Source organism: Balaenoptera borealis (genome assembly GCF_965194805.1).
Source record: "Balaenoptera borealis genome assembly, chromosome: 13".
Lineage (NCBI taxonomy): Eukaryota > Metazoa > Chordata > Mammalia > Artiodactyla > Balaenopteridae > Balaenoptera > Balaenoptera borealis.
This window is the reverse complement of record NC_138870.1, coordinates 50,193,109-50,220,687: the sequence shown is the minus strand read 5'-3', so window position 1 is coordinate 50,220,687 and position 27,579 is coordinate 50,193,109. Positions and strand designations below refer to the sequence as shown.

The 27,579-nt window shown below is 34.2% G+C and overlaps 1 long non-coding RNA gene and 1 pseudogene across 2 annotated transcripts in view; both read left to right on the top strand.

Annotated features, from left to right (window-relative positions):
- LOC309609610 overlaps nt 1-27,579 on the top strand; it is a 705,176-nt gene that overhangs the window by 133,682 nt on the left and 543,915 nt on the right. The window lies entirely within an intron of this gene.
- On the top strand, nt 756-15,833 carry LOC309609694 (M-phase phosphoprotein 6 pseudogene; annotated as a pseudogene). Its single transcript has one exon. The product of its transcript is annotated as an M-phase phosphoprotein 6 pseudogene (transcript).

Here is a 27,579-nt window from a genome sequence, read left to right as displayed (position 1 = left end):
CACTAGGCCAGAACCAAGTAATAAGTGCTAAGGGGAAAAAATTGAGCAAGAAGGGAAGATTGATGTGTGTGTGTGTGTGTGTGTGTGTGTGTGTGTGTGTGTGTGTGTGTGATTTACTATTTCTGCTTTCCAGTCTCAAAATGTCATTGCCATCTTTGTCACTTCTATTTGTCCGTAACATTTTATGCCTATTTAAAGTCTCTTTATTTACATTTTAGTGTAGTTTCAGGAGAGTGGAAGTAAACATATGTGTTCAATCCTACAGGCTGAAACCAGTTTGTATTACATTTGGATAAATTATTTACATAAAGATAATAACTGTACTTATCACTAGAAAGTGAATATTACATGACTGCCAAATTTTGCATTGACCATTTGTTTTAAGCTCCTTCTCTGTCAAATAAAAATACAAAATACAGGTATGCACAAGAATAAACTTAAATGGGGGATCTAAACAATAATGGTTCAAAAAAATGGGGAATCCAATGTATGTAAAAGAAGCCATGTAATATCTGTTCTGATTCACTCTCTCTAGCAACACTAGAAACAAAGTAACTTATAGCAGAGCTTAGGAATTTGCATATTGAATAAACAAAAATATTATTGAAGAAAGCAGTAGAATCATGTTAAAAATCTATTTGCGTGGACTAGCAATTACTATATGAGAAAATAAATGCTCAGGAGTGGAAGTACATGAAGGTAAATGTAGGTTACTTGGCTTTTGCAAATTTTAGACAACCTACACATTAAGAAACAGCAAATGTGTTTCTGAGGAGACTGCAAGGAACACGTCAGTGATTTAAATGAGCTTCATTGGACAGATTGAAATGGGCATGTATTTTGTTCTAAGTGATCGTTTCTATGTATTAGTAAAAAGACTTTTTTTTGGTAATTTTACTGGAATAATATAATTACAGCTGGAATGTTAGGTTTCTATACAAAAAAACCCAAAAATGTTGCTTTTAGCGAAAAAAAAAAATGAATGTGAGCAGTTAGTTTTTCCACATCAAAACTGGTGAGGTTAAAGGAATCACTGCTATTTATAAAACAGAGAACGTGTTTTGGTCTACCCTTCTTGTAGATCAGTTGATTGTCAAATTATCTGCTTGACCTTAGCCACATCCTCAACAGAATCAGCAGAAACTTTGTTCTGCAAAGGGAGTTGCAAGCCAAATAAAAGTCAGTTTCCATATCCATTTTCTCAACATGGATACAATTTATGTTTTTCCTTTTGCTTAGCAAGCAGTTGTGCTACGAATTTTATCTTGAGAATTTTGGTGGTAATGAAACATTGCTGTAATTTAAAATGAGCCGAGCATGTATAAAAATGAGAAGAAATCTGTCTTTCTTGGCTCACTGAGACATTTTTTAAAAATCCAGTTGAAATATGTATGACTTCCCTGAGCTCTGGCATAATTCATCATTTAAAAAAGTCAATATAGAAGATTTTATTTTCAATTAGTAAACATTTATCTGCCAAAGAGCTAGACATTCTTGATTTCTCTATTACGTTTTAGAATATTTTACCATATAAGAATATGCAACCGTCTGTCTTTATATAACAATACATTAAATAAATTGTCAGCTAATACCCTGACATACAGATTTTTAGATCATTATATCAGGCAAATAGTAGATGCTCAGTAAATGCTCTTTTATTTTTATTGCTCAAAGTTTTATCCAGTCATACTCCAAATGAAGTATCTGATAAGAAAATATGAACTGTTTCCATTTTAAAATTAATATTTCTATATCTTAAAAGGATATAGAGAAATATTGCCTGAATGAAAATAACATCACAAAAAGCAAATTGCTTCCTAACTAGGTGTTGCAATTCATCCAGCAATATATTGATCTCAAAAAGAAAGTGTGGGAAATGGTAGTCAATAACATAAAGCTATAAAAACTTTCCAGAGAAAACAATATGAAGAAAATCTAAATTTTTAAATTTGTTTTATCTGATTATTTTATATAGATAATAGACCATTCTCATAACACTAATAACTTTAATCAGAAGTTTCACCGGAGATTACATGAAAGCAATTATTAGCGACATGTTCCATCAACATTCTCCTAAATATTTTGTAGTTTTAACATAGGCATAAAGCTCTTATTCTATCGATATATAAGAATAAAGATAAAATAATAAAAACAAAACTGTAAAGGAAATGTATATAATAAATCTGAAAACAAACACTAGATCATAAACGTATGGGGTTTATTTCTTCAAGGGCAGCTTTCATAGGAAGATTTCAAAAGTTCATAAAGCTTTTAGAGGTTCTGAGGCAGTGTTTTCAGCAAAATATTTGTTCAAAGAGAATTAATACCACTGGTCATTTCATAATGCCCTGGCCTGTCCAGAAGACTGTGGAATAGCTCACTGTAGAAGCTGTCAAAATATGATGAAATACTGTGTATTCCACCAAGTCAAGAATCACACTGGCCCTTCTCTATTATGTACACAGCATGACAAAAATGCGTAATAGCCACACAAGAAGCAAGGATGTGGGAAAAGTGAGCACACGCATACTGGTGGTTAGAATTTACATCCATAAAGTTTTTTGAAAGGTACTTTTGCAGTACCTAACAGATTTTAAAACTTTGTACATTTGAGAGGGAAATTTGACATCTAGAAATCTAAACCCCAGAAGTAGAAGTTCACAAATGTTCTAAAGAATGTTCATTGCCAATTTGTTTTTAAACACTAAATATTGCAAATGACCCAACTGTTGATTAAGAGATGTATAGTTACATAATATATGGTATATCCATACTGTGGGAAGCTATGGAGCCATTAAGAAAAATGAAGTAGGCCTGTACGCACAGACATGGAAATATCACCAAAACTTAGTGATTGAAATATGAGTTGCCAAAAAGTGCATATACCGTGATCTCATGTAGGTAAAAAAAAAAGCTATGTACGTTGTCTTCTTACATGTAAATGTATATAAATGCACAGCAAAAGAATGTATACCAAGCTCTTGAGTGGTAACACTAAGGATGAAAGCAGCCCTGGGGAGAGGAAGAAAAGACTTGCACAATTTACTCTTTATATTTGTGCACTTTAAATCTTTTATAGAAAGAATATATTTATTTATTAGTTGTATAATAAGCAAGGACTATAGTTTAAGCCAAATATGAATAATATTTGGAGTTTCCCTTGTTTTTATAGTATTGACATAAGCAATAAGAAGCTACCATTTAATAGAAGGCTGAATCTCTACTAGCTAATTCCTTTCCCACTGGATAATTAAAAATAATTTATTTTCTCTAGGTATTTCTACCTTTCTGCCTGCTACTTATCCATTTAACTCAAATTAAGAACAGCCAATATATATACATCACTTTTAAGAGTTAGAATCCTCATACACAGCCTCAAAGATTTTATAATTACCTTCACTATTCCCTTTAATAATATATTCACCAGCAGTCAGATAATTTTTTTAAATTTATTTAATACAGATCATTTAGGAAAACATTCATACTAAAGGAATTATCCAAAACTGGTTATTTTTCTTTTACCTACAAACCACGTTGAACAGGCACAGTGTGAAAAATGTAGTTGTCACCTCCTGACTGAGGCATTACACTCCTGACCACTTCATTTCAGTATCTAAAATCCGGGAATATTTTCTTCCCATTATGATCTAATTATGTAGCTTGAGCCCTGTCATTACATACACAGTAAAGATGGAAAAATAATATTCTTGTCCCATCCACATTAATTGGTTTTAAAACCAAAATCGATGGTGTCACATGAGGCATCTTGAAATTAATTTCCTAGGTTGCATTTGAATTGTACTGGAAGATGCACTCTGCCTTTGGCTCCATTAGAACAATATTCTGTTCAGCTCCCATTTTATTACTGATATCTATATACGATACTTAAAAAGAAATGGAAAGGCAAATTTACCAATAAGAAGCAACAAAAGGATGCTTACGGGCGCACGCAGCATTGCACATGCGCAGCGGACCTAGTGGCGGAGCGCGGTGGCCGGGGTGCTCAGTATGGCGGCCGAGCACAAAACTAAGTTGTCCAAGAACCTGCTGCACATGAAGTTCATGCAAAGGGGACTGGACTCAGAAACCAAGAAACAACTAGAAGAGGAAGAAAAGAAAATCATTAGTGAAGAGCACTGGTACTTGGATTTGCCCGAGCTTAAAGAGAAAGAGAGTTTCATAATAGAAGAGCAGAGTTTCTTGTTATGTGAAGATCTTCTCTATGGAAGAATGTCATTCAGAGGATTTAATCCTGAGGTTGAGAAATTAATGCTTCAGATGAATGCTAAGAACAAAGCAGAAGAAGTTGAAGAGGAAACAGTGGAGCTCGATGTGTCAGATGAAGAAATGGCTAGAAGATATGAGACCTTGGTGGGGACAATTGGGAAAAAGTTTGCCAAAAAAAAGAGACCGTGCCAATTACGAAGAAGATGAAAATGGAGACATAAAACCAATTAAAACAAAGAAGATGTTCTTAAAGCCCCAAGATTAAAACGGATGCCTTAAGATATGGCTCAGGGTTGCCTTGTGAGAATTAGCACATTTTGGAACTCATTCTGTTGGTTCCTCTATAGTTATTAATGCTGTAATGTTTATTTGTAAAGAAATGTATAATTTTGGAAACATGCTGTTTTTGTAACAGATGTGTGATGGATGTTATACATCCTTTGCTTAATGGTATTCATCAAGAGTGGATTTTTAACCCTTGATCTTCAACTATACATAGGTACGTGGTTGCTTCCTAAAGAATTTTTTAATCTCAGATTTTTTAAAATATAGTTCTCCAGTCACTGACCTTGAATTGACTCATGTAAATTAATACCAGTGTTTAAATTGCCCTTATGTTTATAATCATGTCAAGTCAGTTCATACATATATTTCGGAATCAAACATCATGAGAATTTATTATATGTAAATTCATCAAGAACAAACATGCCTCTCCAGGCTGAAGTATTTCCATGCTACCAAGTCAATGTCAGTGTGTGGAATTATGTTTTTTTGTTTAAAGCCTTTAATTAAGAAAAAAAAGTGTTCTGCAATAAATACCTGTTTTCATAAAAAAAAAAAAAAAGGATGCTTATGGCAAGGAGGTTGATTAGGTTTGCATCCATATCATGCCACTTTGTTCTTCTGTTTTATTATTAAATGCCCTATTTAATCCATAGTCTCAGAAAAGTCTTTAAACCATTTTGTGACCATGCATAAGACGTTTCTAAGATAGAATAATTTGAATGAGATGTTCTGCACAATAGACTGAATCCCTACTAGCTAATTCCCACTGGAGAACTGAAAATAGCTTGTTTTCTCTAGGTAATTCTGCCTGCTAATTACCCATTCAATTCAAATTAAGAGCAGTCAAGACCTATATAAAAAGCGGTCACTCAAAGTGACTTGTTTCTCTAGAATGGTAGTAAAAACTACTCTTCCTTAACATATAAGATTAGAATTTTCTTCATACACACATTGGTCAGAGTCAATATATAATTATAGGACACATGGGAAAATCACACCTCAAAGTATCTGATAAAATGTAATATTCATTACTATATGGTCAAAGTAAAATTTTAACAATTAAGAGGTGCTTGTTACTAACAACCGTCTCAGCCATGTGTTGAATATTTATTTTGTGGTATGTGCCAGTGCTTCTTCCATCTTTACTTTTGTACTTTTCTTGTCCATAATTACCTAAGAAATGCTTTTAAATCAAGTGCTTAGCAATTCTCCAGACAGATTTAAACCATATGTACTTCCTGCCATTTGAAGCAATATTCAAGAATTTAGAGGAAGGGCCGAAGTCCTACGATAATCCTGTGACTCTGGACCATCTCAATTTTCTTTTGTTTTCTTCCTCATCTGTAAAATAATAGGGAGAACTTGACATTATCTAAGATTGCACTTAACTCTAACAATATATGTTTCTAATGTCCTTTCCTCTTTATATCCTTTCAGACTTCCACAGAGTAGACAATATGTCAATCCAAGGAATATTTGTTAAAACCAAGTGGTTGTGTATGTTGTATATGTGATAACTCAGAACGTTTGGCAAGATTTTAGACAAATTCCAATTATTTGCCCAACAATTATCATCTTGTAAATATTAAAAATATCACGATCACCAATTAGTATAAAAATATGTGATTATGGCTATTCAAGGTTAGAGAATATCCTGTATACCCTGTTTCTTCATGTTACTTAATGGTAATTTATAAGTTGTGGGCCCTTAATAGCTAAGCCAAGAAACATTTTCATAGATATTTTTATAATAAAAATCTGAAAATCAATAGCCATTGCCTCCAAATTTTGTAATATAGGGACTACTTTGTCTTTCCTATCAGTAACTGGGATGAGCCAATGCAATCTAAGACTAGAAGACAGGTCTCAATAGAAAAAAACTATGCATGTGATCAGGGCAGTCATACCCTCTCCCACAGCTTGACCAAATTTTAGGCAGGCTTCTTCCTGTCTCTAGGCCCCTGACCTCCTTTTCCTTAGAGTTTTACTTTAAAAAACTTGTCAGTGCAAACTCTTTCTCTGCTTCTTTGAAATGTATGTAAATCTTCTCCAAGCTTCTTGCCAGTTTACAACCCAGGAATGTTTTTCTTAAGGTTCAGAGAGTCATCCTTTTTTATTATTATTATTATTTTTCTTAAAGTACAGTTGATTTATAATATGTTTCAGGTGAACAACATACTGATTCAATATTTTTGTAGATTATCCTCTGTTTAAATTTATTACAAATAATGGCTATATTCCCCTGCACTGTACAATATATCCTTGTTGCTTATTTATTTCATACATGGTAGGTTGTACCTCTTAATCCCCTACCCTTATTATGCCCCTCCTTTCTTCCCTCTCCCCACTAGTAACCACTAGTTTGTTTTCTATATCTGTGAGTCTGTGTTTTGTTGTATTTATTCATTTGTTTTATTTTTTAGATTTCACATATGTGACAACACAGAGTATTTGTCTTTCTCGGTCTGACTTATTTCACGAAGCATAATACCCTCTAAGTCCATCCACATTGTCGCAAATGGCAGAATTTCTTTTTTTTCATGGATGAGTAATATTTCATTGTGTGTGTGTATATATATAAAACATCCTCTTTATCCACTCATCTGTTGATGGACACTTAGGTTGCTTCCATATCTTGCCTATTGTAAATAATGAGATATCACCTCACACCTACCAGAATGGCTATCATAAAAAAGTCTACAAATAACAAGTGTTGGTGAGGATGTGGAGAAAAGGGAACCCTCTTGCACTGTTGGTGGGAATGTAAATTTGTGCAGCCACTATGGAAAACAGTATGGAGGTTCCTCAAAAAACTGAAAATAGAACTACCATATGATCCAGCAATTCCACTCCTGGATATATAACCAAAGAAAAGGAAAACACTAATTTGAAAGGATACGTGCACCCCAGTGTTCTGAGAGCAATCCTTTGAAATGTAAACATGGAGGAAGACAGCACCCCTATCTCTCAGTTTCTGTGGAAGGTTGGAGCCTAACTTCTGTGAGTACCTTACTCCAATTTGTAAAACTACTTCCTGTCATGAGGATACAAGAAAGTTTACTTTTCCTTTGAGTAAAGCGAATTAGCAAACACAGATGGCCAAGGATCATCCCTCCACTCCAGCTCTTAAAATCTCTCCAGACTTTTGTTTCAGGAAGTCGAGTTCAGTCTCTCTTGCCTGTTTAACTTTGGTGCAATTTTTGCTTTGATGCGTGAAAACCATGGTGAGTAAAGGAAAAATGTATCAAATTTGTTCAATTTGGGTACTTATAAAAAAACTCCAAAAAATCATAATCATAATATTGAGTATGCATTGTAACCTATTTCAATCATGTCCTTATAAAGTTGTTCAGGTAGGCTTACCTTAAAACAAATATTTTAAATAATTTTGAATTAACATCTGTTGGAGACAAATTTCACATTGCAGTTAAATTATTTTTCTTTATATCGACATCTCAGGCATTAGAATTAACACAATTCTGAGCTTATATTCTGTTGATTTAGGATGCACAGTAAATGGTTTCTTGCTTGTAAGAGCTTGTATTTTAATAGAAAGGACAAATATTGATTTAGAGAGAATTACTAAAAGCCCATACGAGAAAAGTGAGACAAGACTGAAGGTGAAGCTGAATGTTGCTTACACGCAGGCTTGGTGCATTATATATATAACAAAGAATAGGAGAATGTGTCCATAAAACAGCGAAGGAACATTAATAGAAAAATCATAATACATGATCTTAAGTACAATTCAATAAATGTAATGCTCTTTAGTGCTTTTTTCACCTCAGATTACTTGTTCTTTAAACAATGGTTAGAATTACCTTTTAACAGCTAAAGATGAAAGAAGCTACCATGCAAGAGAGAAAAGATTGAAAGAACAAGGAAACAGACAATAGCACTTCAGATGAGGAGTGATGTGATTGGAGTGTTCTTATATATTATAGAGGAGACAAATGAGGATGAAGAATAAAAGGACACTGTGGATTTCTTTTTAAATTTGTTTTAAAAATCTCACATGGTTTCACCTCCATGTATTTCATAGAACTAGCAGGCATCTTTTTATCTCTTAGCTTCTCAGGTCTCTTTACAACTTTTCTTTTACTTTAAAAGAGAGAGACACAGAGAGAGAGAGAGATCTTTTTGCTTTTTTACACATTAATTAGTTAACAAAACATATTTATTATTCTAGATCAAAGTATATTTTGCTATGCCTACACAACATCAAAAGTTAGCAGTATAATTACTGAGATATATAGGAAGCCAATGATCATCTGATAGCGTCGTACTTTTTTTCTCTCCCAATTAACTGAATTAAATGGTTGTTTAGGTATCACATAAATTTCACCTGAGATAAAGTTTCATTAAAACAATTAAGAAACTTGTCACCTATTCATTATGTCACTCTTTAATTCATGTCTAGTTGTTCCAACTCTTTTTGAATTGATGCACTAGTTCCATTGTCCACTTGAAAACTGAAAAAAAAAAAATCAACAAAGCAGAAAGTGATCATGGTAACTAGACAAATGAAGCAGAATTCATAAAAATTAACTACCTCTGGCACTAAGCAAAATTATGAATAACTTGCTTCTGTTTTAGCACACTACCATGTGCAGCTTTTATCATTATTTAGGACTAATCAGATTGTGTTTGGATAAATGCTTTAGCCAAATAAGCTACCAATAGAATTTCTTTCCATAAGTAATTGGTCTGTGGGAATCTGAGGAATTGGGGTTTAAAACAACAAAACAGCTCTGAAGAATTAATTTGACAAATCTTTTCTTATAATTTTTTTGTGTGTCCCATACTGTTTCACATTTGGTGCAATCTAATAAATAAAAAAATCGTAGTCTCAACACTTGAAGAAAATTTAAGAGTAATTTTGTCCAACAACTTCTCTGCACTTAAGCCTACTCTGTAGCATTGATGATTTTCCTGCCTTGGCTCAATTCCTAAAAATGTATCACTTAACCACAGTCTCACCGTCTGAGACAGCCAGTGATGCTTAAAAAAGTCATGTTTAGCTGCCCCTTAATACATCTGATTGTCATTTATGCTTACTGGTTTAATTCTACCCACAGAAACCAAACATAGAACACATCTAATTCCTATTTTATTTAACAGCTGTCTAAACACTTAGAGACCTTTATATGATGACCAAGTAACAACTACAAGAGATAAATTATATACCATTTAAAATGTATGCTTCCTTTTCTTGGATATTTTTGGGTTTTAATAATCTAATCATTCTTAGAACAAGTGTGATCCAAAACCGCTGGGTTCCAGAGAGGAGCCTGTGAGATCAAAGCTATTTTTATAACAATACTAAAATATCTTTTCTCCTTTTGTACCGATGGTGCAGAAACAATGGTGGATAATACTGCTAACACATAAGCAGTGTTAGCTTAGGTGAATCGAGACAGTGGCACCAAACTTAGCAGTAGTCATTGATTTATTCATCGTCAGACATTCTCTGTTAAAAAAAAAAAAAACCTAAATGGGAAAAGAATTTGAAAAAGAATAGATACATGTATATGTATAACTGAATCACTTTGTTGTACACCTGAAAGTAACACAGCATTGTTAATCAATTATACTCCAATATAAAATAAAAAGTTAAAAATAATCCACTTCACTTAAAAATAATCTTAATGAAGAAGTAAGATTCATAGTGTTGCCATACCTCAACTCTTGTGAATGTGTCTTTTTTCATAATCTGTGTGATAAAATGGGAAGCATGCATAAAACACTTTGGAAGCACTTGGCAATTGCTTGATTTGCGGGTGGAACTAGCCACTTTCTTGATTCAACACCATTTTTACTTGAATGAACAACTGACAGACAAAAGATGATTATTTGGAATTGAGTATTTGCCCAATTTTCTCAAAACTGATGAAGTGAAGCTGTTCAAAAATATGTGATATTTGTTGCCAATAATAAAACTTTAGCCTTCAAGTGAAAATTAAAAGCTTGTATCTGCTACCATGAACTTGTTATCCTCCCAATACTTAATGATGTTTCTGGAAAGGCCAGTATGGGATAAGACAGTGAACCAATATTTTCCAAATGACCAGTGGCTGATGCTGCAAAATTATACCTGAGAAAAAGATTCACCAAAGTGCAAAACAGACAAATGAATCATAATGTAACTGTGTATGACAATTTCATTGATATGGGATCAGATCTCACACTGTACCTAACTTTTTTTTTTTTTAACAGAAAGTCTTTTTTATTTATTTATTTATTTATTTATATGGTTGTGTTGGGTCTTCGTTTCTGTGCGAGGGCTTTCTCTAGTTGTGGCAAGTGGGGGCCACTCTTCATCGCGGTGCGCGGGCCTCTCACTATCGCGGCCTCTCTTGTTGTGGAGCACAGGCTCCAGACGCACAGGCTCAGTAATTGTGGCTCATGGGCCTAGTTGCTCCGCAGCATGTGGGATCTTCCCAGACCAGGGCTCGAACCTGTGTCCCCTGCATTGGCAGGCAGATTCTCAACCACTGCGCCACCAGGGAAGCCCTGTACCTAACTTTTAAGAAACTACTCCTTGTTGATTTTTGGTAGAGTATCAAAAGGGAGACTATCCACAATTACCTGCAAATACTCCTTCCATTTTCCTACTTCATATCTATGTGAGACTGTATTTACTTTACAAATGTTAACAAAAGTAACATATCACAAAAGCTTACATTCAGAAGAAGACATAAAAATCCAGCTATCTTCTGTTCAGACAGACTTTAAGGACAAGATTTGCAAAATGAAAAAAAATGCCACTCTTCCACAATTTTTTTCGTTCGTTTTGGAAAATATATTTATCACAAAAATGTTATTTACATAACACATAATGGGCTTTTTTTTGGTATTTTTAAATGAATTAATAGATAAATGTTTTAAATTTTTTGTTTTAATTTCTAATGTGGTAAATATTGAATGACATAACCTACACAAGCTAAATCCCTTTGAGGTTCTTGGTAATTTTTAAGAGCAGCTAGAGGTCCTGCCACCAAAATGTTCGAGAGCCACTGATCTAAGCTCACTTACTTTTTCCATGTTTATCTCTTGTTGCAAACTTCCATCATACTACCTATTCAGCTACAATTAAGTTATATTAGTTCCTTGAAATTGCCGTGCTCTTTCATTATCTGGCCTTTTCTTTTGTGCTGTAGTACTATCATTCTTTTATTTTTGCCTGTTTTCTCTTTTTCTTCAGATTCTAACTTTAATATTACCTTTTTCCAGAAGCCTGTTCTCTTCTATCTTATGACTGCCTCCTCTATTTCACTTATAAGAGCACTTATCCTACTGTATTTAATTACATGTTACATTGGCTGTCTCCATGCTAAATGTCTCACTGTTTATGCCTAAATCCCCAGAGTTTAAGAATAACTAACATTCATTGAGCCCTTTGCCCAGGCACTGCTTGACATTTTACACATATTATTTCATTTAATTCTGACATCAAGCTTACTAGACAAATACCCATATTCTCCTTTGTTAATGATAAATTAGCAGAGAAGTTAATAATAAGTAGTTCAAATCACGTTGTCAGCAAATATCAAAGCTGAGACTCAAACTGCATTTGCTCACCCATTATAATAAACTCTCCTCAGTATCTGGCACTTAGTGAGCATTCAACAAACCTTTGTTGCATAGATTTTCTATCAAAGATATTTTCTGTCCTTTGATTAATTTCCTGGATAGCACAATATTATATATTTGCTTATAATGTCATTATTTAAATAAATATTTTTGCTATTAAATAAGAAAAATGAAACCCATGGACTAATAAAATTTTAAATATTTATATAAGTAATTTATTTCTTAGAATTGGTAAAATATTATTTAGCTTTAAGACTGACAAGAAAAAATAGAAATTATTGTACTATTGAAGAAGTCTTCCTGGGATGGTATCTAGAAAAGAATATTCATAAACATACTCAATTTTATTGTCCTCAGAGTCACCTAATACTACAAGTAGAACTGTGAAACACCTCATAAATTCCTTTTATTCTCATTCTAAAGAACAGTTTTCAAATAAATGAGTGTAAAGTCCACTGACCATAAACTATGCTCAAGAATAATTAATTTGAAAATTTGGTATGCTATTATAGAAGGAATAAAATTGCCAGGTTTAAATAAAATAGTTACCCATTTGATATCCCTTGATTCAGCCTTATTTGGTAGTCCAAGCATTATTTAACATTTCAAATTGAGACTGAAAACTAACCATAGACAGATGTACATTCTTTTCCATACTCCCTGGTATCAGTTCATTTTGCCAGAGCATCTATTACATTTTCAGCATCACCATGATCTGGAGATGAAAGGGATGAAATTTAAGTTACATAAAGTAACCAAATCTAAAGGCAATTTATAGGACAATGAAAAATTTGTGATCTGGATATGAAGACAATACTGAAATGCAGACACGTCCTGGAGTAGAGAAATTGGGATTCTATGTAGAACTGATAGTCAATGGACCACTTGGACCAAAGTCAGATTAAATGAAATGTGTTAAGTAAATATTCTTGTGGAACACCATTCAACTCCACATTTGCATGTGGACACATATAGAATAATGAGGCTATAAAAATAACCTAAAGAATCTCCCTTTAGTTCTTGCATACTTTATATTGTGACAACTCTTAAAATGTATATAGAAGAAAGAATGTAAGGTGTGGAAGACAGAAAAACCAATAAAGTGTGTGTTAATTAATTAGTTACCTCTGTAGAAAACTAAGGCTCGGTCTCACTGGGGAAACTATGAGGAAACTACATAGAACACAACTCAGAATTGACCCTTCTTCCCTGAGGATAAAAAGGCTGGCTGAACTATATACCAACTCTTGTTTCATATTTGTTCAGGAATGGCCCAGGGGGCTTTAACTACCTTGAATCTCAAGTTGCAGCAGTGACATGCCAAGCAGCCTTCTGCAGCTAAGGAGAAGTCCACAAGGCAGCAAGGCACAGAGGCTGCACTATGTATATTTAACATGGCACTCAGACCAGGTGAATGAACAGTATACCATAGCTGTGCTGAATTCAGGTGGGACAATGAAATTTAGCATGGTGCATCCAAGCATAGATCATCAGTTTTATCATTTGAATCTGCTTGCATCTTATGTTAAGTTCACTCTATTGCTGACTCTTCTAAGTGGTACTGCTTTCAACCTCTAAAAATAAGATTTGTTTACAATAGAGTTAAGAAAACAAGCTATGGTTCCTATTTGCTGCTAGTACAGAGGTTATAGTTGATATTCATCATCTTTTTCATCTACCCACTCTAGATTTCCTTCACTCTTGGCCAGCACGTCAGCTGGAGTAAGTTGATTATCTGGTTGGGTCACCATACTTTGGGCATCAGAGTCCTTGGTGCCCTTTGCCTTGTCAGGTTAGGTTTCAGCAACTGACCATGCACTATTGTCAAAAGTCATGAAAGTTCCAAGAGATGCCCAATGGAACTCTTACAATGTACCCTGATGGAGGCACCCCATCTGGTGACCAGGACCTGCAATCCAGGAGAGCCTAGGGTTGCATGGGCACAAAGTTCAAATCTGCAAAGTCACTGAGAGTGATGATGATAGGAGCCAATCCTACTTCCACAACCTGGTTTGGGATTCATTTATTCTGACTGTTGGGCAAGTGTGCCATTTATATGTTTTCGTCCAATGTCTATACTCCTTCATGGAAAACGGCAACCCAGACCTACGTGTTGTCATCCCCAGGCTTGTTGTTTGATCCAAAGTGTTTTTTTGCAGGATCCTTTGTCAGTAAGTCAAATTTTATGTAAAGAATCACACAGTTATTCTAGCCAACGTAATGTAGGCAGGAAGGTTTGCCTTCCTGTATTGAGTGGATGAATATCGCAGCAAGATCAAAACTTTGTCACCTCGACAGTGAAAGGGTTCAGAAATAATCAGTGGGGTTCCAATTACCTGGCTAGATCATTGAGAGACGTTACCATATCTGAAGCTCAGCATTTGCATGTCTTTTTATGGTTCAAGAATTCAGGAACAGCTAGATCAGCCTTAGTGAGAGGGAACCCATGCTGTGATGTTTGTGCATAACTTCCATTTATGCTTCCATAGCTGCTCCATAAAATGCAACATTTAAACTTTTCTTAACACTTAAAACAATCACAGAAAGAATGAAACTTTGAAAGTCATAATATTCCTTCCAAATGTTACCTTTTAGTTTTAGAAATTGAAATATATATGAATAAAAAGGTCATTGTAAATAAAAGGCAATGAAATGGGATTTACTCAAGATTTATTTGACCTTTCAGTTGAAAAGATAATTTCTGAAAGCAGGTATATTTTCATCTACTTTCTAAATATTTTAAATTAAAATTACTCTTTTTACCTTAGCCAGAATTGCAGTGAAAACCAGAGTTCTACTCAAGAAAAGATTTAAGTTCATCTGTATTTTAAAAATTCAGTTACAGACTAAAATCAGGACTATTCTTCAGGAAGCAGTCTGGAAGTTTCATCACACATCAAGGCTGTATTTACACATATCAGATATTCTATAGTATTTTAAGCAAAAGGTTTTTTAAAATGTTTATTATCAACCAATATCATCTGCTGGAGGGATGATTTGTTATGTACCAAAATTCAAAATATTTTATCACATACATTAGAAATTTGTCAAAGTTGTTATCTATATATTTTTTCATCACCCTCTCTTGAAAATATGAAGTAAAATGATATTATAGAAATGGAAAATTACTATCATCAATAGATAGTGAAAATACATATTGGAATTAGATGCATGGATACCAAATGAAGATGCAGAGAAGTGTTCCCTTTATTGAATTAAAAGCCTCTACTTTTTTTCCTATTTGATTTTTTTAAGACTTTATTTTTTTAGAGGAACAAACTTGAGAGAGAAATACAGAGATTTCTCATATACCCCCGGGTCCACACATGCATAGCCTCCCCCACCATCAACAATAGAATGTTACATTTTTTTTTTTTAAATATTGCTTTCCCTCTTTTTTTTTTTTTTTTTTTTTAAATAGGGAGCATTTTCTTTTTTCAAATTTTATTTATTTATTTTTTTATTTATGGCTGTGTTGGGTCTTCGTTTCTGTGCGAGGGCTTTCTCTAGTTGTGGCAAGTGGGGGCCACTCTTCATCGCGATGCGCGGGGCTCTCACTATTGCGGCCTCTCTTGTTGCGGAGCACAGGCTCCAGACGTGCAGGCTCAGTAATTGTGGCTCACGGGCCCAGTTGCTCCGTGGCACGTGGGATCTTCCCAGACCAGGACTCGAACCCGTGTGCCCTGCACTGGCAGGCAGATTCTCAACCACTGCGCCACCAGGGAAGCCCGAATGTTACATTTTTATACCAAGGATGAACCTACATTGACACAACATAATCACCCAAAGTCCATAGTTTACCTTCGCATTCACTCTTTGTGTTGTACATTTTATAAGTTTCGGCAAATGTATAATGACATATATCCATCATTATAATATCATACAGAATATTTTCACTTACCTAAAAATCCTCTGTGCTTTGCTTATTCATCTTTATCCACTCCTGCACCCCTCATCCACCCTGATCTTTTTACTGTCTCCATAGTTTTGTCTTTTCCAGAACAACATATAATCGGAAACTGTAATACAGAGTATAGCCTTTTCAGATTGATTTCTTTGACTTAGTAAAATGCATTTAAGATTCCTCCATGTCTTTTCACAGCTTGCTAGGAAGAGCCTCTACTTTTAAAATCTTTGTCAGATTCACAAAACACCATATAGCTTCATCCATGTACAAGCTCAAGTTAACAGTGGAGAAATATAGGTACCCAATTATAAATTACTGAAGTCAGGATGTATATTGATCTTGTCCATCACTGTATATCCAGGGGTTAGCAATGCCTGATTCAGAGAAAGTTATTTATATACACACATGTTGAATGAATGTATCTAAATTGAAAATGTGATTGCCTCAGTTAACCATGGGTCATTTATACAACTCAAATCCAATATGTGAACCAAGCAGAGGGAATCTGTACTTTAAACACAGAAATCTTTGGGTTTATGGGAGACTTCTGCATCCTCTTTCCTCCTCAGTAGTGCTTTCACCAGCATGAGAATACTCCTCATCATGTGTTCAGCACACCCTGGGACAAAGAACTAGACATATTTTTCTAAAACCATTGCAGTGGTCTTGAAGAAGTGGATCTTGCACTTCTAAAACTCATTGTTCTTTACTCCATATTTTGCCACAGGTAGGAACCCAAGTAGACTAGACCTAGCATTCTGACAAGATTTTCACATCTTCCTTATCCAACTTTGAAGAACTGATAAAATCGCAGCTATGTTGTCTGTGGCCTGTTGTAGTCAATAAAGTGCTCTCCCATAAAGCATCTTAATTTCTTCTCATGACAGTCTTTTGAAATGGGCACAGAGGAGAATACTACATGCAATTTCTAGTGAAATTAAAGCTTTGAGAGCTAAATTCACATGTACAAGTTTGTACATTTACCAAGTGGCATAGTATTCTTACTTCAGGGTACATATGCCACTATGTGACTTAAATAAACTTGTTTATTTCTTCTTTATTAAAAAAATGAAGAAAAAGTTTTAGAAATTAAAACTAGTTCGCATTCCTTGGATGAGAATGGATTTTTGGGTAGGAGGAAAAGGAACTACGACATTTTAAAAGAACACTTAATCTAAAGCAAACTTTTGCTATTTCTACCAGCAAGAGCAGCTTTGAGTTAAAGCAAATAAAGACAACATTTGACTTAGAGTAAGAACAAAAAGTGTAGATTTTGGATTTCTCCGTGGACAGAAGTTTGTAGCTCTTACAATGATGACAGCTTGTCTTGGTAAAATGATACCTTTTGGCTAAGACAATGCACATCTATTTTCATGAAAAATTTAGCATAAAAATGTGTGTCTCCCCAAATTTGAAACCATTTAAAAAATTGAGGAGGCAACAGGAATAGTAAGGAATTGTGGAAATAAAACTACATCAAAAATCTGACTGGTAACTGGCTTAAATACATACTCAGTCTCTAGTAACTGTTCTTATGTGACTCAAAGCCAATTACTTCACCTCCAGGAATGTGAAATAAGTAACGTCGATTAGATGACCCCTAAGCTTTCAACCAATGCTCACGTTCTATGATTTTAACTCATGGAAGGTATTTATTGGGTCACTGAGAAAACATAGTTTTAATATTCTTATTTGATTTGCATTATCATTATTCTGAAGAAAAGTTTGTAATGAATCTTAATAAATGCTTTCCAACTTGATGATTTCAAGCCTGTCTTTCAGAGAATTTTAGAAATCAAAGGATATGGGTATGACTTCCTTTTACATGAAAACTTTAGAATTTGATTAGAAACAATTTGGAGATGATTATATTCTAATATTCACAGTTATGAAGCTTGGATATCTTCACTACAATTCCTTAGAAAAATATCTGAAAATAAAGAAATATAATGACAGCTAGTAGGACTTAAACTAACAGATAATTTAGCTTCAATACACTTTCTACATCATTGAATCTTATTTAGCCACATATTCATCCTGAGTCAATAAAAATGGGTGGGTACTTGCCTTGATGGAACACAACAAGCTGGCATGGAGGAGACGAGATATCAGCGTAATTCCCATTGAGGACACACGTGTCTATAGCTTCTCTTGGACAGTTTGTCAGTATTTTGCTCTGACTTCCTCAGCTGAACAGCTATACGCTAAAAATGCAAGGATTCTAGAGGTGGTAGAGTTGTAGATGAATATTCTGAGCAGCTTTATTTCATGAAAAACTAGAAAGAGTGTGAATGTCCATTAAGAAATGAATAGATAAACAAATTGTGATATATCTCCACAATAGCATACCACTCAAGAAGAAAAAAAAAAAAAGGAAATGAACTATGATACACACAACTCAAAATAATTATGCTGAATGACAAAAACCTAGGCAAAAAAAAAAAAAGAGTACATACTATTTGATACCACTTATATAAAACCACAAAATGTAAACTATTCTAAATTTACAGAATTCAGATCAGTGAAAGCTTGGGTGTGGAGGGCTAGAGCAAGTGGGAGAAATTACAAAGAGGCAGGAGAAAACTTTTGAGAGTAATGAATATATGTATTATCTTAATTTTGGTGATGGTTTCATGGATGTATATAGATGTCAAAAGTTATCAAAGTACACTGTAAATATTGATACATGCTGTTTATTGTATGTCAGTTATATCTCAATATATCTGTTTTTAAAAACTCTGTGGAAGAATACAGTGTTACAAAATAAGTTCCAAATATATTCGTGTAATCAATAGTTAAGGATATATATAGGGTTCACCCCTTTGGGGGAAAAATTTAGGGCAGAATTCCAATTTTTGCATTTATTTTTAGCATATATGTTGCATGATACATTCAAGGTTTTAAATACACTCCTAAGTACAAACCATAGAGCTGCATGCTATATGTAATATTCATTTTAATATTTGAACTTATTTTTATTGTGTTGAGATACACCATTCAAATTATTTAAACTGGTGCTACTGAGTAAGGATTTCAATACTACCATGTCCCATCTGGGGGGATTTAATAGACTATTAGGGAGCAAGTTGAGTGTTTCTTCTTAATTTAGGCTTCTCCACAGGCTCGCACTTTGTACCCCATTTTTGCTCATTTTTATGCTCTGAATAAACCCTCATTTTTATCTCAGTCCCAGTAACTAGTGCCTTATTTTTGTGTTCTGTAATAACGTACTGCCTTCTTTTATTACAAAAGCCACATCTTGCAGAAGACCAGACCATCTGACACTTTTAAGAGGATAGCTTCCTTTCTCTGAACCACCACATACTAACCAGCTACCTTCCCCCCCAACTTTATTGAAATATAATTGACAAATAAAATTGTATAAATTCAATATGTACAAATGAAGATTTGATGTATAATTGTGAAATGATTACCACGGTAAAGTTAGTCAACACATCCATCACCTCACATAGTTACCTTTTTTGTATGTGTTTGGTGAGAGCATTTAAGATCTACTCTCTTAGTAAATTTCAAATATAAAATACAGTGTCGTTAACTATACTCACCATACATTATATTAGATCCTGAAAATTTATGCACCTTATAACTGAAGATTTATATCCTTTGGCCAACATCTCCCATTTCCTCCCACTCTCAGCCCCTGGCAACCACCGTTCTACTCTCTGTCTCTCTGAGTTCAACTTTTTTAGATTCCACATGTAAATGAGATCATACAGTGTTTGTCTTTCTTTGTCTGACATGTCATATAGCATAATGCTCTCAAGGTTCATCCATATTGTTGCAAATGGCAGAATTTACTTCTTTTCTATGAATAAATTATAGATGATAGATAGATGATTGACAGATAGAAAGAAACATGGATATCTATCTATCTATCTCTCTATATATAGGTATAGATATATCCCCACATTTTCTTTATCCATTCATGTGTTGATGGATACTTAAGTTGTTTCCATATCTTGGCTATTGTGAATAATGCTGCAGTGAACATGAGGGTACAAATATCTACTTGAGATACTCATTTTATTTCCTTCAGATATATACCCAAAGTGGAATTACTGGATCATATACAAGTCAACTACCTTTAAGTTTGCTGTCCCTTGGTTGTTTTGGAGTCCCACATGTGTTTTTACTCTCTGCAGGATCAGTGTCTAGTCTTTGACCATTACTGCTTCTACAGAGCTTTCTGGTCTCAGGGTCTGGTCTACCACACTGGTGATTAAGCCCCAATTTTGCTAATATAAGGAATGTAAATAATAATGTAGTACAGTTTCCTATTTACAAAGCAGAATTTTCTAACAAGATTCTACAGCATTGTGTGGAAAAGGCAATATATCTCTTGCCAGGCATTGCCTTAATCCCAGAATAAATGACTTGAAAATATGCCTGTTCCCGATATTGATTAATTACCATATTTTCAGAGTAACTCAGAGAGTTCCAGTGAACATTAAATGGAACAATGTAAAAGGAAGTGATGTTTTATTTTTTCTGACTTTTTATTTCTGATATCATATATTCCACTTAGCTTCCACTTCTTCAGAATCTTCTAACCGGAAGGTTATGGAAGATATGGACTGCCTACCTGTGAGCATGACTCCTGGCTAGCAAAAAATTATAGGAAAATCTTACTGAACTAAAACTTTGATTTAGTAAGTATTCAGATCCTACGCTTCATGGTCCCTCAAAATCCTCTGTTCCCTTCATTCACTCTTTCAGTTTCTTGAGATGTTCTGGTCTTTGTCCATCTACCATGCACTGCCATCTCTCTCTGTGAAGCTGATATGCCAGCTGACATTCTGATTCACCCACAGCCAAGTGCTATCCAGGGGTGCTCCTAAAATATTGAATTGCTATGTAATTTCTTGTCTCAGAGCTATCGAATCATCGCTTTGCTTTGGAGTGCCAGTCCAAACCTCAGACCCCTGAATTTGAAATCTGTAACACCCAAAGGGTGACATTGCAGAAAACACTACTAATCGAACACTGTAAAATAAATCTCAGAGAACTGACCCAGAAATGAACACCAAGAATACAGTTTCTAGATTCAAACCTGAACTATGGAAATTTAGGTTCAGGACTTATTGATGTAATATAGAAATTGCGAATCAGAAGAGATGTTCTGTATCTAGATCAGTGGTTCTGAATTCTGGCGACATAGAAGAATTACATGCAGAGCATCTTTACTAGGCTGATGCCTAGGCTCTGCCCCTGACCAACTGAAACAGAATCACGAGGGATCATTACATAGTATTTGTAGTCTTAAAAATCTCCCCATTCTTTCTGAATTGAGAATGACAGATCTGTAGTAAGATCCACCTACTAACATACTAAGGTATAAAGAAATGAAAAATGAAAGAATATTCAGTTGCCACTATTCAAGTATGAATACACTGTGTCTTCAGCAATGCTTCTTTCCTGAATTCCTGATCATTCTTCCTCATGGTGAAGTAGATTGGATACCTAAGAACTCTCTTCTTCATTAAAGGCTAGCAATTTGTTTTCTTTCCCCTGATTTCATTCCTTGCCTCTCTTAAGTTTACTAAAGCCAAAGAAAGTGGATTCTTTCTAATCTGAGTGAGCTTCTAATCAGAGTTCATCCTCATTCCTAAACCTCATTACTAAAATTGCCACTCTAGAAAGGGGAAGAAAGTGAGAGAGAACTAGGCAAGAGAACGAGAGAGAGAGAAAGAGAGAATTAAACTGAGATGGAGGGACCTGTATACCTTCTCTCTTTTCCTCAAAAGCCTGGTATATAGTCATGTACAATGTGTTCTTCATTTGTGACAGATCAACTCACTTTCGGAGATCTGAGTGAAGTGAGAGTAGGTGGCCAAAAAGAACCATCCAAATGTGAATATATTTACCTTTTCCCAATACTTTAATTTTTAATTGACATTTATAAGGTCAAAAAAGTACTTCATAAGGCATAAGATTCAATTCACTAATCTCTAAGTGGCACTTACCAGACCTATGATGAAAAACCTACCTGCTCTCAAGTTTCAAAGTTCCTTTGTCTCTCACTGTTGCTATATGACTTTGTGTCATTCTTTACTGGGAAGCCTAAGCCATTCAGTATGAGTTCCTTGGACTTCCTGCTTCTTCCTCTCAGGTTTATTTAATCTCTCTTTTTTTTACTTTTTCATTCTCTTTTCCAATGTTCATATGTGTTTGATTCTAGTCTTTCCTTCATCTGCCACAACCCTAATAACCTCTTCTTTTAATTTTTACTCTCTGTTGCTTTCTTATGTTTTAGTTATGAGGGCATTGAAGTTCTATTTGACCTAATTTGAACTTATTAGATCAACATGAGTGACGGTGTTATGAACGCTCAACTTGTAAACACTAGGATGTTGGGACAAGACACCAAAAGGCATATGTGTCCAGGATTTAGTGAACTTAATTCTCAAAATGGGACTTGAAACTGAAAATAATGCAACTGGTAGCCCTGAAAATTTGTATGATTCCCTGAGGGAACAGACAACATAAGGTAGATTTAAAAAGCTTGCATCTCTCTAATCCCTCCTCCAACTTTGAGCATTCAAATAAAATAATGGGTACATTAGTAAAAGAAATAATAGTGAAATGGACAGCACACACACACCTGCCACTGTCCTGTCCCAAAGATGCACAATCAGAAGCATTCAACAAAAATGGAAAAAATGGTAGAGGGATGGTAGCAGTGCCAAGCACTCATGTGGAAGGGAGGAGAGCAAACGCATGGAGTAACTATAAGAACATCCTGGTAGATGTGCAGGATTAAATAAAATCGTCTATGAAATGCAGGTTCCATTTGTAATAGGATATTAATGCCTAAGAGTTAGAAAATAGATTCTAGGTCAGATAAAGGAATCAGAAACAATCTATGTTCATCTTTCTCTACCTCCCCACCAGGAGTATAGCATAAGTTGAGCACCCAATACCAGACATTAAAAATGGAAAAGAAGCCTATGTCTTGGGTGTAGTGGTAGTGGTGGTAGCAGGAATTACTAAAATTTATTGAGTGCTTACTATATGCTCAGCACTGTTCAAAATGCTTTCAATGAAATCACTCTTTGAACTCCAGCTATCTTATGAGTAGGTACCATTAACTCCATGTTACAGATAAGGAAACTGATGGACAGAGTAGTTTAATAGTTGGCCCACATTTCCACAGCTAGCAAGTAGATTTAGAATTTGGTCATAGACCATCTGCCCTAGAATGTGGGCATATAACCACTGCCCATGCCCCCATTGTTCCCAGGCCTCATTTCTGGTCAGAATTCTCTGTAGTTGCAGACATTCCTGTGTTGGGATTACTGCAGCTGACCATGTGGGTTGTGTTAGAGGCACACATGACAATGCACATGATGTGGGAGAATCAAATGAGAGTTGGATCTCAGTGAAGACCTGAACAGTGAGGATGTTCCCACAGCAGCATCCTTACCTCAGGGAGAGGTTCACGTCTCTTCAATGTTCTATTTGTCTGCATTAGAGGAGGGAAGCTTCTTGCTTCACTGTTTTTCCTAAAGGTATTACAGCAGAAATGGTTGGCTTATTTCCCATTACTTATTTTTCTCTAAGACTCAGAAAATTAGTTATTGACTTAACTACTGTAATTTGCTTAAAGTGAAAATGATTAATAAACATTTAAGATTCCACCAGATTTTATTTTCAGTCCACTGAGAAGCTTTTCTCTAAATGAGATTTCAGAATTTTAAATTCTTAACCAAATTATGCAGTGAAATAGGTATTGCTTATTCCCTTGAAAATATGCACTCACTAATAGTATTCTGGGTGAAATACCCAATATGTTAACATACCTAGGTGGCTTATCATTATTTAAAAATTATTTTGAACATCTTTAATTTCATTTTTCTTAATATATTCTCCATTATAGTAAGATACAAATATATACAGCTTCTTTCTATTCTCACTGAGTGATAGCCATCAAAAGGATCATCCATTAAAAATAGAAGAGATGTTAAAAAATAAATAAAATAAAATAAAATAAAACAGCAGATATGTGATTAAACATATCTCAGAGTCATTTCACAAGCACCCACAATTACATAAACTAAAATAAGAAGTTTTGAGTCATTCTACTGACTAATATTTTACAATCTCATTTAATCTAATCACAAATTAAATACCTTTAGTGAAATCTTATTAAATGAATTGCTCTTCTGTATAATTATACATGTCTAATTGCTATAACCACTAGAAAATATTTTCTGCATTCTAAATACATCAAATAGATATCAAGCACTTCCATCTTAGCTTCAAATTAGTTTTAAAAGGAGGAAATTAAAAATAAGTTTGTCTTACTGAAATTGAAATGAAATAGCAATTAATTCATTACCTCATTATAATTCGTAATAAAATTATTTATTTCACTAACAAAGAAGTTGCAGGAATAGTAACTATGATTATTCTATTTTCATGATTTAAAACATGAAATATTTTCAAGGTTTACTGAAGACTTTAAAATCTCAATATATGAGGAGTGTAGGTGATATTTTGGATACATTTCTAAAAATTAATTTCTCTCTCTTAAAGGTAAGTTTTTAAACTCATTTATGTCTTTAGGTTAATTAACTCACATGACATTGCTGATATTTGACATTTTATGACCCATAAAACATCACTTTTATATGATTCAATGTAACATATATGACTGAAATGCTTACTTTTATGCCAATATTTTGAGGTCTAATTTTGTGATTCTTTCCTATATCCTTAATTTTCTCTTCTGCTACACTGCCTATTTTTTCCTTTGATTTTTTTTCACTTCTCTCAATTCTTCTAATGGCTACATAAAAGAGTTTTTAATACAATAGCACGTTACATTTATTGATCCATTTAAGATTCTACATAATCTTCTAATTAAGAATTATTATTATCTCCATTTAACAGATGAGAAAACTGAGGTAAAGAGGGATTAAGTATCTGCCTGATTCATACAGCCATTAAATTGTGGAATCATGTACACCCGTAGTCTAGCTCCATATCCTGTGTTCATTATCATTCCACTCTGTTGATTTCCCTTTTTAAGATACTTCTCTGAATTATGATGCCTCCTCAATTTGTCATTAATATCAGGAATATAATATTCTTTTTGCTCGGATCAATATTTTAATTTCTTCTTTGACATTTTTTCATTCATTTATTTACTCTTTTTCGGAGTCAGATTTTCACATGCAGTTTTCTATACCACCTTGCCTTGACTTTAGATATATGGTGTACATTATATCTATATGGGCCTCCTTCCTGTTTGCACTGTTTATTGCAGTAGGGAAGAAATCTGCCACATTAGGTAAAATATAAATCCATGAAATGCCATACAAGTTTTCTTTTTTGGAATCAGCAATGTTTGCTCTTGGAGGGTCCACCTCAGCTAATTTCCAAATGGTTAAAAGCATCTCTCCTGCAACTCTTTATTTCTAGAACTAACCTTTCCAAAGGTCAGTGTATAAATCAGATTCTGTCACGATTTTTTCTCATTTTTCATAGTCTACATCGTTTTCTCAGGAATGGCTGCTGATATTGAACCTTGTTAAATTGTTTCAGTTTTCTAGATATCTATGATTTCTTCTGATTTTTCATAGTCTACATCATTTTCTCAGGAATGGCTGTTGATAGTGAACCTTGTTAAACTGCTTCAGTTTGCTAGGTATCTAATGTGACTATATTTCCAATAGTAATCAAATATTTTTTGCTATTTTTCAGATTTCTTGTGATTACTTTAGCTGTCTTCTAGAAGGAGCTGGTATGATAGTTGTCATTCTTTTAATAAATGCAGAAATAATGGCCTGAACATGTAGTATTCCCAGAACATAACCCTCTTATTTCTCTACATTTTGTTAAAGGAACTTGGATACTCCTGTTTCCAAGATTGTTTGATTTAGCCGGATATAAACCATTAAGCTCGAAGTCACCAATTCCCTTTCCATATAAATTTACCCAGACTATTTATCCCTCATGCCCCAGTAATCTCTTAATCATAGTTATTCTTATACCTATATCATTTTATTTGGATGGCACAGTTAAATTCCCTAGATTTGGGGTTGTGGTATAAAAAAAAATGCTCATAGACCTTTACTATATAAAGGTTAGAATAATGTCAGTGACAACTACTTAGGTAGGCCTTCAGTTCTTAAAGCATGATAGACTTATCCTATTTTCCTGAAGCTAAGAGAGGTAAACAGAAATAATATGGCTGATTATCTAATACGAATTTTTGTTAATAACAATATCTGTATTTATGAAATATCAATACCTACTACACTAACTGCTTTTTAGTAGATATTTTGTAGTTAGTTTTGCATTAAACTTTCTCAACAACACTAGGACATAAGTTCCATATTTTTCCCCATTTTTCTGATGAAGTTGAATAAAGTAGTATGGGTTTGGTAGGTGCAAACTACTACATTTAGAATGGGTAAACAAGGTCCTAAATGTATAGCACAGGGAACTAGATTCAGTACCCTGTGATAAACCATAATGGAAAAGAGTATTAAAAAAAAGAATGTATATATGTGTATAACTGAGTCACTTTGCTGTATAGCAGACATTGGCACAGCACTGTAAATCAACTATACTTCAATGAAAAAAAAAAAAAAGCTAATAGGGGAGAGGTCTTAGTAGAAGCACTTTGATCCTAGGCTCCCTGATTCCAAAGTTCATGATCATGTGTTCTCCCCGTGAATCCATTTGGTTAAGAGATAACATAAGCCCAGATTTTTTGTTTCATAATACATGGCTCTTCCTACTCTATCAACTGCTAAATAAATGTTGTTTACAGAAATAATAAGAAAGTGATGTTTGCTTAGGACACTAAGCATAAACATTATAGTCATTTAGATATAGGGCAAAAGGCAAGTGCTTTGGAGTAGAATTAGCCTACATTCATTTTGGCTCCAGTTATGTGCTATGCATTCTTGGGCAACCTCTCTGAGCCTCCACTACATCATGTGCACAATGGAGCATAAGGCTGCTTCTCCAAATCCTAAGTTGTTTTTTATAAATATAAAATTCCTGGCAAAATTCCTGGCACATAGCAGGTACGCAATTTAAGACAATTTAACGCACCTAGTCCAGCAACTATTATTTAACAGGTATAAATGTGTTAGTTATTTTAATATGTGCCCAGACTGAAAATCTCCATTCACAGTAGCACTTAGCACCCTAATTCTATTTGCATACCATTAAGAAATTATAATTTAAGTGATAATTAGTGTAAAGGCAAGTAAAATTTTGCTAATGGAAATAAGTCAAGAATGGCAAAGATATTTACAACAGGAAAAAGTCCTGTAGGGAAAGTAAATAAACAAGAGTTCCACTTAAGTATTTTAATTAGTTGTGTCATTGGTGCAACAATTTTACTATGTTACCAATATGTCCTATTTATGTGTAATATTAGTATGTGTATATATAATAACTTATGAAACCTTTTTAGAAGTTTATCAGTATAGCAGATGATTGTGAACTTAAACAGGAACAGGAACTTTTTTGATCAGATATCTTCAATGCATAACCTTCAACATATACTCCTGACAGAATTCAACAAT